General features: G+C 37.5%; 1 long non-coding RNA gene across 3 annotated transcripts; it reads left to right on the top strand.

The window, feature by feature from the left end:
• Positions 1-6,807: 6,807 nt before the first annotated feature.
• Positions 6,808-9,776, top strand: LOC145439383 (uncharacterized). Of its 3 annotated transcripts, none has more exons than XR_013915184.1 (4): positions 6,808-6,825; positions 6,899-7,036; positions 7,611-7,710; positions 8,269-9,776. It is a non-coding gene; the product is annotated as an uncharacterized LOC145439383 (long non-coding RNA). The 3 variants fall into 3 exon arrangements; XR_013915185.1 differs by lacking the exon at positions 6,808-6,825 and having other exon boundaries at positions 6,832-7,036; positions 8,269-8,570; positions 8,974-9,776; XR_013915183.1 differs by lacking the exon at positions 6,808-6,825 and having other exon boundaries at positions 6,832-7,036.
• The last annotated feature ends 1,395 nt before the right edge of the window (positions 9,777-11,171 follow it).

The raw sequence follows: 11,171 nt of genomic DNA, 5'->3' as shown, positions 1-11,171 counted from the left end.
AATATGCCGTCACAACAGCAAAGCTTTGTCTATCGACTAAAGGTGGTCACCATCAGGTTCAGGAGTGTGTGGTTGTGTGTTGTCAGCTGTAGCCTGGGCGGAAGTTCCATTTTTTCAGCCGATCCCGCACAAATAAACACTAATTTTGGGTCCACCATAGGGTAATCGATGCAACTTCTGGGGGCTTACTATATGCATCTGGTCGGTAAATGATTTCAATAAATTCTGTCAATAATACTTGTTCTTCCACATATTACTATGCAATTTTTATCCTCTCGCCGCCCACATGATCAAAGTTAGCGGAATGCACGAGGTGAAGGATGCAAGGAGCGTAATTCTACATCGTCAAGTCATGTTCGTGTCACACCAACAAGATTATTTATCACCTAATGCCGGTGCACACTGCACCACTGAGCTATATAAACACATCCGGTGGCTTCCGACCTTTTATGGGCGGGACTCCATTTCCAATTCGCCGTGGCCCAGATCCAAATTTGATAAGCTGCTAATTACTAATTTAAGGTCGGCAAATTTTGCCTAGACTTACTCACTGCACAGCCTATTTTGCGATCTGATTATGTTCAACACCTTCCTGAACCCCAGAACAAAAGCAAACTACCCCCAGGTTTAGAACCATATCTTTGAACGAAGCATTAAAACGGCCTAAACCGACTCTGTGAATATACCGTTATCTTGTAATTGCGATTATAATTAGACAAATTTCTGTAAATGAATGATATTTTTATTTATCCATGATCGCAGTTTTTGCGAGGGTGTTAGTCCCCATATTAATACCAATGTGATGACAAATCGCGCACAGCGCGAAGAAAAATTTAACGTAGCATAAATCTGGCCAATATAATGTTGTTTATGTTGATTTATGAGAAAACTATGATTTTATTTCAAAGCCTTCAAAATTCCGGACATTTGGGCATATTTTAGAAATTCCTCCAGTACGCAACCCTAATCTATAGAGATGACTACTCAATCACTATTCTATTGTGTGATGTGCATTTCTGCATTATATCAGTCAATAACGTCACTGCGATTTCGCACACACTCATATCCGAACTGATATCTTCTTCAATGATGAGTACGGACTAAATGAAAATATTGCCTATTTCTCATGGTGGATACTTACGAATATTCCGCAGATTTTTCAAGTCCATCCCAATCTCTCATGTCGATTCGTAATTTGAATTTCACTGGCAATTGTAGTATGTTATACAGGTTCTGCAGACCTGCATTATAAAAACAATTCGGTATATGGGATATAGTAGCCTACCTATCTATTTCAAGACCAGCATATACTTCTTTCGCGTGAGCTTTGTTCTGCTATTATGTATAACTATAGCAACACACTGTAGTTACAAATGGGAAGTAAAATTAGGAGAATCATTGATTTCTGTCCTGTACGGCGAAGGACTTTTACATACAATTTAAGCGGGTAATTGGATCACCAATAGTAAAAGTAGTTATTGATTGTACTCAAAGTAAATGTCTAAATATATACAGTAGCTTACACGGCAGTGTTGGGATCAAGTCACTATACCTGCGAGTCACAAGTCATATCGACTAATTGCACATTTAGACATTTCATCAAGTCTAGTCACTCTAGTCTTAAAGGTCGAGTCTAGTCTAGTCGAGTCACAAAGTCAGGTAGAATTTCAAAAGTATAAGGGATAGTTGAGACCCTAACAATTCTGAATCGACAACGAATATTGAGTTAATTATACCTTCAACGGGGCATTGTATGGCTCACATAGAACTGCTTACATATGTCGAGAACTGTCAGTGAAATAGACGATAGAATATGAAACCTTAGAAAGTTGATAGAATTTAGGCCTAAATTAATAGTTCTCAAGTAATATATATCTATATTGTAAAACCTACATAAGCCCCTTCAAATAATACAAAGGAAGGTAAGGTGAACAGTGATCACTTTACAGAACTGAAATACACTGCTACAGAGTCCAATAGTTAGACTCATATAAATAGTTTGAAGTAGGCATAGCACACCTAATTGCTTCAAGAGTTTCATCACACTCGTCAATTCCGAAGAAAGTAGAGCATATCAAATTCAGAAACTGTTGACGTTGAAATTGGACGGCTCAAAACATAATAACGTGTTGGTACCATTTCGATTTTAAAATAATGCACTATAAGGCTGTAAGCGAGTTGCGTGGTTTGAGAATGTCATTGCCATGCGACAAACGGAAAGTAATTCGGGCCTCGGCTCTATATATTCTATATGACGGAGGTTTTTTTTTGCAGCATCACTTTAAGTCCAATATCCATGTCCATTAGATATCAATAATATAATATCTTCAAATTATAAAATTTGTTTCAGGCTTGTGTTTACTATGATCAAGGACAATTATTACCTGTTGTACTACCGAAATCCTTCATTCAATTAATGACTGTAAGGTATACATTCAAACCTCCTATTAAAGTAACGAAACTAAATTACTAGTTGGAACAATTCCCATAAATATATTTTGAAACATTTTTGTTGTCGCTGTTTACATTTACCCCACCCTCGATTTCCTGGTACGATGCACCACAATCATGGCACTTCTCACCTATCCAAAATTCTCCGTAAACGCTGCCAAATCCCTGGACATATTCGGTATGATTTCGGAAAAAATCCACGCTTCCATTCATTCGTCTTTTAATAACCTAGAATATCCCTCGATATTATCAATAGCGTAATTTCGTCATTACCTGGTGCCGGCGTACAAACTATATACGACCAATAGAGTATATTCACCAGACAAGAACAACCGCCCACTCAGAATGAGGTTTGGATTCCAACTTATAGTGGTACTCAGATCATCATCATCCCAATGGGTATCGTGAGAATGGATCCTCCTACCACCATATTTGAAACGTGTACACTCACAAAGTATATGGAAGACAAGCAATCGCGATGTAATCATTTCAATTTAGGGTTGATGGAAGTTCAAGGTTGAGTGGATATAATTACTTACAGTCGTACCTCCTCCGTCCGTACTAAGATCGCAGAATACATCGGTTGGTTGTCCAGAAACATAAATTTCAAATACTCCTCCACTTTCGTTGCCGGATTTGTAGCTATGCGTATCGATTTTGCTACAATCTACCTTTTGTGAATTCACATCTGAAAGTCGGCAATATAAGTAGGATATTACGATAATTTTAAAACGACTTTAGGTATACTAAACTTCCCGCACATTTTGTCAAAATTCCAATGTTTCTTTTATTACCATCAACAATATTCTTCAGATCAGAGTCGCTTTTCTTCAGGGTTGACGTAAAATCTAGAAATAGTGTTCAGTATGCTTAAAATCTATGGAATATTTACCACTCATATAAAATTATAACCATGCTTAATAGGTGTCGTCAGAGTGTGGTGCGTGTGACTCTCCAAAATTTTTATTATTATTAACATAGTTTAGGTTTTAGATCATGAGTGTCAAACATCCGGCCCGCCAGATGATTTCATCCGGCCAGCGTAGCAATTTTGAGTAGATTGAAAAATTCTTATTTTTTTCATCACATTTTTAACAACAGTCGAGATATTTTTCAAAAAAATACTCCCATGTTCATACGCTCCATTATATAGCCCCCTAACTACGGGGTTGTGAGTAGTAGGATAAAGCAATTTATACGCCCCGCCCCTCAGGCTATTTAGAATGTAAACACTCTCATATTATAATTAATGTTGGACTATGCCCGGTCCGTGCTTCCGAGAAATAAATAACATTCATTATACGTTGGATGATAATTTCCTTAGATATTCTATTATGTGTATTTAGGACTAATATTCTAATATGTGTATTTAGGACTGATGCGACTACTTCGAAAACGCGTACTGAGCTGTTTTTAGGAATTTGAATTCTCGCTTATTCTTATGTGCTGTTTTGTGACTTTCCTCGAAAACTATGATGTCTATGCAAGAATATATTCGCTAGATATCCTATTATGTGTATTTAGGACTATATATTTTCGCGGATAATATGAGCTCTCAGATAACACTCATCAACGTTGAACTATGCGCGGTTTTTATGGCGACATATTAAAATACTACATATATTTCGCGAAATCAATTTATGTGTATTTAAGACTAAATATGATACACTCTGTATATATTGAGAAATGGCATCATCACTAATTAATTTATGTTGATTTATTTCGAAAAAATAGCATAGTATATCAGTAATAGCGTTAACGTCACAAACGCATCCAGCACGACCAGATGGCGTGAAACAACGCGATCGCTCGATTCTTGTAGTCACCACATTCCATACGATTCAGTCCTTTTCATGTCACTAGAATAAGGGTAATTAAATCGACACTGAAACGCCGGCGGCGTCTTATAACGTAATAATGTAAGCTGCGTCGGGTGCTGCTATAATGTTAGGAGCGAATATAGTTGAAAGTGCACGTTTGAACGCCTGTAAGCATGTGCGCATAGTAACGTAGTAAGACGCATAACAGAATTCACGCAAAACGAGATATTGCATTGTGGTTATTTTGAAGTTGTTCCATACCGATCGGCAAGATAGCACACCTAATTTTGCAACTAACTACATAATCCCTAGTAACGTAGTCAGACACATAACGGATTTTACGCAAAATCGGTATTGCTCTGCGATAATTTTTATCACCATGTTTTGATAATGACTTGCTGCCGAGAAATAAATAACATTCATTATACGTTACATGATACTTTTCCCTAATATTCCATTATGTGTATTTAGGGCTAATGCGACATCACTATGTTGGCGACAGGCCCGATTTGAACACACTATTCTTGCGAATTAAACTTGTCGCCCACCACGGACACTCAATGAAGAGCACCCCGGAGCACCCACATAAATGCTCTACATATCTTGACATATAATATACTGAGCATATAATAAGCTTACAAAACTTATACCTGAGTACTCCGAAATGTACTAGTACTTTACCTTTACACGACGTTTTTGTAAAATGAATACTAATTTTAATGAAAAGTAAAAAACCGCGAAAAACAAAAAAGATTTATGAATGCTATGCGAAGCATAGATATGTAACTGTCTCCCCGGTAGGCAGTTATATCACTCTATTGACCGGAGATAACTCATCCGTCCATAGTTTTCAAACTTGATCTTATGTCTACCAGTTACAGTTTCTGCAGTCTCCACATTTTACGTCTTATTTTCACTAGACGCAGACAAGCGATTCTCAATCATAGAAACATAACTACTTACTGAAAAATCGTTACGTAGAAGTGGGGTTAGTCGACGAACATAACCACTTATACTTACTTTGAAATCTCTACTCGTACTTGTATTCGAGCGGAATTGCGACCGATGCATTAATGACTTTAATACTCTGTATTTTAAATTATCATCGCAAAGTGCACGAATTTCCATGTTGATCAAATACCACAAACTTTGCTTGCTATCAGAGTTAGTAACTAAGCGCATAACAGAATTTTCCCAAAAAATCGGTACTCCGAAAATTTTGTAAAGTAGAGCTTTTTGGTGTTGGACTCAAGTTCAGGTCTGAATGAGTCTTTTAAAGTAGGTAGAAACGAAAAAAACAACCGAAAAAATTTACGAAGTTTGGATGCGCCATATTTAGTTTTTTTTTAAATTATTCATACCCACGATTCAAAATATTGTTACCTAACTTATGTTTTCGACATAAGATAAGCGTGAAGTGTAAAAGTTTCGATGTTGCGCAAATACCACAAACTTTGCTTGCTTTCAGAGCTGGCAACTAAATGCAAGACAGACTTTAAAAGTTGCTATTCTGAAAATTTTGTCAAGTTAATAGTTCAAAAACTTATACTTCGGCACTACGAAATGTACAAGTACTTTACCTTTACACGACGTTTTTGTAAAATGAATACTAATTTTAATAAAAAAATTAAAAAAAGAGCGAAAAATTATATTTTATCCCGGAACGCAACAAGAAAAATCGTGTGATTTGTAAACTACTTATTCATTACATAATAAAAATTCTACTTGTACACTTTTTCACATTTTATAACACTTTTAGTAGTACATAACAGTTTCAGTTTTAAATAAAATTCGGAATATAAACTAATCGAAAAATTCGGTAACCAATTTCGCGAATGCTATGCATACAAATTAGGAAAGTTACATCAACGCGTGTTAAGCAGTTGCATCGAGTTATCGAATGATTTTTTCCTTACATCAAAACAAATAGAATGTGTAACTACATTAAAAAACGTTCCTAACCCTTTACACACCAGTGATGAATCGTACAAGGAACAAGTTTCGAGAATCGAGTTTTTTAAATAACGTGAAAGTATCGCACCACAAACTGCGCTAGCCTTCAAAGTTGATAAGCAAACAAGTACTTGCACTCCATCAGAATACTAAAGTAGCTTATCGTGTATATGTACCTAATACTAAAGTGTTTATGATTTCAGATCGCTTCAACTTTTCAGAATTAAACATAAGTATAGACCTAGAATGCTAACTTTCTTCGTAAATAGCTACTTCTTGCTTAATTTAATGGATTTATTTGAGATCATTGCTTTACTTAATCTCTCCGAAATGTGCATTATACAAGTACGTCACCATCGGATCCCTCTGGCTATAACTATCTGGTAGCATAATTGCGGCAAATAATCGAGTACTAACTTTAAAGTAGCCTAGGTATCTAAATGAGCTCTAGGACATTGTGATTATGCAGCATTCCAAATTTCATCACACATTTCATGATGGAACAACTTTGAAACTAACGCAGTTCTATAGCAACATTTTCCTAAATCTGTTTTCGGTAGCGTGTAAACTAATTACACAAAAAATGCATACATTGGATAGGGTAAATTGGGACTTGCAAAGCTATTATGATTTAGAACTGATTGATAATAACTTATTGATTTTTTGTTTTTCAGTTCAGTGTGAATGATCAACTGAAAAATCTGCTGAAAGTACAATGGCAACTCGCCGATGGCAGAGTAAAGTGGAAGAAGACCGACGCCAGCCTGAACTCTAAAAAGAAGTCCACAGTATCTGCATTGTCAGTGGAACAGGTACGTGATTATAAGTTTATATAATGATGTCAATCACTGATACATGCAGCTGACTGTGCGGCAGTGGTGAGCGAGATAGTGTAATGATTATGCGTCCGGCTTTTCGATCGGTAGGTCGTGGGTTTGATCCCCGGCCGGGTAATACCAAAGACTGGAAAATTGGTGTCCGCAGCTATCCTGCTAGGCGCTCAGCAATCACGGATATCATGGAGGAGAAAACAAACGGGGGGCGCAGACTAGATGAACTCGCGCTCGTATCGCAACTTCGTCGTCGAAGTATCTCCGATGGTGCAGGCGTAAAAGAATATCATATCTCTTTCTCTCTTGAACTGAGGGGCATGAAAGCATCTGAAGGGGGTGAAAAGCAGTGGTCAACAACAAAGTTTTCTCGCTTCTCGCCATTTACGTGCAATTCATATTGTTCTGTGTATACTCCGGATTTTATGCTTGAGAATTCTCTCATTAACAGTCATAACGTTCCATGCAATCGACTTACAGAACCCCCCCCCTGGGTAAAGTAAACTGGTCTCATTGGTCTAAATTCATTTGCACTGATCATCTCATTTTTTTCTAGAAAAATATCAACACAAAACTGTCTCAGAAATTGAAAGCACTCAGACTTCTGTGACAACGTCCTTCTTCCTTCAAAAACGCTTCCGTGTCAGCAGTGTCAGGTAAATTACTGCGAGTATATAAAAGGAGTCCGGTAATGTGGGCCAGTTTAATTACAACATGGTTTGTACTGTGAGTATATAGAAGAAGTCCGGTAATGTGCGCCAGTTTAATTACAACATATAGTTTGTACTGTGCGTATATAGAAGTGGTCTGGTGGTGTGCGCCAGTTTAATTACAACATAATTTGTACTGTGCGTATATAGAAGTGGTCTGGTGGTGTGCGCCAGTTTAATTACAACATAGTTTGTACTGTGCGTGTATAGAAGTGGTTTGGTGGTGTGCGCCAGTTTAATTACAACATAGTTTGTACTGTGCGTATATAGAAGTGTTCTGGTGGTGTGCGCCAGTTTAATTACAACATAGTTTGTACTGTGAGTATATAGAATTAGTCCGGTAATGTGCGCCATTTTAATTACAGCGTAGTTTGTACTGTGGGTATAGACCGGCATTGTTCATGGGCATTACAGCGTTGTGGGTAGGAAATTAGACCAGACCCTGTTTTCGGTAGCACCAAGCCATCTTGAGTATTGTGTCACTACTAATATTTACATATTCAGGTGGATTCAAGTTGACTGTTGGAGAAGCGACTCGTCAGCTGCAAAAGGAATTCGACAACGAGGACCGCAGATGGCAGAATATCGTGTCCTTTAAGCAATTGTACGGATACCGGCGTGCTCAGCTAACAAAGAAAGGGATCCCTCTCAGTGAAATTCTCCAAACGTTTAGTGTGAATGATCAACTGAAAAATCTGCTGAAAGTAAAATCGCAACTCGCCGATGGCAGAGTCAAGTTGAAGAAGACCGACGCCAGTATGAACTCTCGAAAGAAGTCCACAGTATCTGCATTGTCAGTGGAACAGGTACTTGATTATAACTAAGTTTATATAATGATGTCAATCGCTGATACATGCAGCTGACTGTGCAGCAGTGGTTCTTGAACTGAGGGGCATGAAAGCATACGAAGGGGGTGGAAAGCAGTGGTCGATAACAAAAAGTTTTCTCTCTTCTCGCCATTTACCTACAATTCCATAGAGTCCGAATATTATTCTTGAGAATTTTCTCAGTAACAGTCATAACGTTCCATGCAAGTCATAACGTTCCATGCAATAAACTTTTGTGACATTACGGTAAGTGGGCGTGAAATTTTTCACATTGTCTGGCGTGTCTAGATAACTTAGTGAATTACTGGTGTAGAGATGTCACCCCTGTTGTTGACAGTCATATGCATTGTTTGAATTTTTGAAAAAAATACTTATATTTCAGGCTCAAGATGCTCGAATCCACTGCAAAAGATCACAGCCTCCACATTTGGTGTCGCAAAGCACTAGAATGGCAAGATCCAGGGCTGGATTCTACCTGATGGCCATAGAATTTTGTGTCAAGACTATGATACGGTCTTTGATATGCAGATTAATATCATGGCATGCTATTATGCTGGGACCTAAAGTATCCGAAAGATTTTCAGCTTCTGGCTTTCGTCCAACATGTCGTAATAGGCGACAAAAGTGCTCAATGTATGTCTACCAAATTGGCCGATTTCTTGCTCAGATTTCAACAATATGCTCCAGAATAAGACTTTCTAAGAATGGATTTCACGCTACATTCGTTTTTTGAGTAGTACTTCACAAGTACTACAAGTTGGTTACATGTTACAAATCCTGTATAAGGTCAATTTTCTCGCTACATTTGTTGGGTGAGTTATACTTTCAATTAAGTTGCATAGTAACAAATTCTGTAATGAGTTCAAGTAATTTTTTCAAGCTGGACTTAGCATGTGGTTTATTTCCATGCGGGTACTCGCTACATTTGTTTAGTGAGTTATACTTTCAATTAAGTAGCATAATAACAAATTCTGTAATAAGTTCAAGTAATTTTTCCAAGCTGGACTTAGCATGTGGTTTATTTCCATACGGGTAGGGCTGCCATATTCTAATTGGAAAATTTCGGCTACGATTTATGCTGCATGTCCCATTTCTTGCCTTCAATTTATTTTAGTGCAGTATGTTTATTTGCATACACGTTCATTATTCCGTTTATAATAAAATGCCCCATGCGGGATTCAAACAGTTTGATTGTCGAGTACGCCAGGTGATTTTAGTGTTATTGCGAGGACAGAACGGAGGTCGACATGTACGCCAGATTATTTAGTATTCTATATCAGGCCGCAGTGCCGCAGGTATCACCTAGATCGGAAACACCTAAATACGGAAACACCTAAATATAAAGCACAATCGACATCATCTCTAGGACATTTTACGTGGGATCTTTTTTGACGAAAAAAGTGTTGTCTTTTCTGATTTCAACGACATGAAAAAAATTACAGTGTAAGGTAAGTGAGAAGCACGCAAATTTCGATTGCATACAAATGCCACAAACTGCGCTAACTTTCAAAGTTGTTAAGTATGGAAGTACTCGTACTTCTTGAGAATACCCAAGTAGGTTTTTTGCCTACATGCACCAAATACTCTCAAGTCATTATGATATTGGAGTATACATCAACTTCATGATAGCTACAGTATTAAACAGGAATAGACCTAGAGTACTAACGTTTTACTTACACGAAATGACTATTTCTACTTTATTTTAAAGGATTCCTTGCTCGGATCGAAATTTTATGTGGTTTTGGATAATATCCAAGATGTAGGCTCACTTTGAAGGGTACTTCGTAAAACTCAAATATTGCGCAGTGAGAGTTCGCAAATTCTCGAAGTATTTTTGTTATTTTTATTGCGATAAGTCATTCTGCAGCCCGAAAATGCGTCGTAGGATATAGATGAGACGAGCACCACTCATCATGACCACTGAAAACAGTACATTTCAAGTAGAAGTGTAAATAATCTACAAACATAACCACCTATATTAGTTACTTTTTAATCCCTAATTGTACTTGTATTCCAGCAAAATTACAAATAGTTCAATATCGAGCGATAGCCTCTATCATACTTGCGGAAAATAGGGATTTAGTACACGAGTATCAAATTAGAGTAAATTGAGTAAACTTGAGGGGTTATTGGTGATTCTGCTGGAGTTTATATGAAGGGAAGATCTGATAAAACCTTGATTATTTCGGAAAAGAATAGAGGGCTTTTTCGATATTTTAATAGTCTCCGTCGTACTGTCGGATGTCATGAAATTGAATACATGCCATCACGTACTACGCAAAATTTCAAGGCTGGTACTGAATGGTTCTGTTAGTAATCATATGGAATGTGTGGGAATCGAATTGGAGCGTAAAGTATGCTCCTATGGCATAGAGCCCCTCGAAATGAGTCCACATACCTCGTAAAATTCCACTCCAAGCGCCGCGGCTTAGCTCAGGCAAACAAGTATTTCGTACTTTAGGAGTCAAATCATCTTTGTTATGATACATTTACACAGAGAGAATTAATTAGAAAATTTTGTAGAGTACAGTAGGCATCGATACATTGGGTGAAATGGGCTTCCTTATCTTGAATTGAAAC

The sequence above is a fragment of the Botryllus schlosseri genome, chromosome 5, assembly GCF_051294905.1.
Source record: "Botryllus schlosseri isolate E-star chromosome 5, Bs_hap1, whole genome shotgun sequence".
Lineage (NCBI taxonomy): Eukaryota > Metazoa > Chordata > Ascidiacea > Stolidobranchia > Styelidae > Botryllus > Botryllus schlosseri.
This window is presented reverse-complemented; position numbering and strand designations above follow the sequence as displayed.